The sequence below is a fragment of the Mus caroli genome, chromosome 5 (genome assembly GCF_900094665.2).
Source record: "Mus caroli chromosome 5, CAROLI_EIJ_v1.1, whole genome shotgun sequence".
NCBI classification, from domain to species: domain Eukaryota; kingdom Metazoa; phylum Chordata; class Mammalia; order Rodentia; family Muridae; genus Mus; species Mus caroli.
In genome coordinates, this window is record NC_034574.1 from 105,516,263 (window position 1) to 105,517,190 (window position 928).

General features: G+C 53.1%; 1 long non-coding RNA gene across 1 annotated transcript in view; it reads right to left on the reverse strand.

Moving 5' to 3' along the window:
* Positions 1 to 271: 271 nt before the first annotated feature.
* LOC110293831 overlaps positions 272 to 928 on the reverse strand; it is a 6,994-nt gene continuing 6,337 nt past the window's right edge. The window contains exon 3 of the long non-coding RNA XR_002377863.1: positions 272 to 419. This is a non-coding gene — a long non-coding RNA (uncharacterized LOC110293831). The remainder of the gene's footprint in view (positions 420 to 928) is intronic.

The following is a 928-nucleotide window of genomic DNA, read 5'->3' on the forward strand; positions in this document are numbered from 1 at the left end:
ATGTAATTGTACCAGCACTGCCATTTCTTCCATCACCAGCTTGGAAGGTGCAGGGCTTGGATTTGCACTCAGGGCTGCTTGGCCTGAGGCTGGGGCCTCTAACCATCTGGCCACCCGGCTTCCCAAGCCCACTAGTTGGTGACCGCTGTCGGCAGTAAGGGTCTACACAAGAGGAGACTCCAAGCTGGAGGCATGATCTGAGTGCCAAGGCCCACACGTGTCGGTGAGCACTTCAAGACATCTCAAGAGAGAGACACGTTGGCGGCAGTGCCCTGAAAGCCTGCTGCTGTCAGCCCCGCGTGGCCATTGCCGATTATTAAAATAATGGTATGGCTTTGTGTTCAGTCGCTTGATGTGAGCTTTGTTTGTTTCTTCTGCTGTTGCCATGACAGCGGGGCGGTCTGGAAAACTTCAGGTTTCTGCTCGATGGGAGGAAATGGATGCAAAATTGCTCAGGATGGGAAAGGGAGTTTTTGATTGTCAAACAAAGGCTCTCCCTCCTATGTGTGTCCCAAGCCCGCAGTTCAATAGCAGCCATGCCCTGATGCCTCATGGGTAGGATAAACGCTGCCCCTAACCTCCTCTAACCTACAGCTTTCATGGCTCCCCAGTATCCTACACTATCAGGACTGCAGACCTTAGCATTGCTGTCAGTGTCTCTGGCTCCCTGCTTTACCCACAGACCTGTCTCCCTGGAGCCCCTCTCTGGGGGAGCTGCCCTCTCTGGGTGCTTCCTTCCTCACACATCCCCTCCCCTCCCCCATATCTGCTCTCCTCCTCCTTGCCCATCCTGTCAGTTAGTAGCTTCCTTTTCTCTGACATCCACAGCCCCTTTGTACTGGCTATTTTTGTGTCAACTTGACACAGCTGGAGTTATCACAGAGAAAGGAGCTTCAGTTGAGGAAATGCCTCCATGAGATCCAACTGT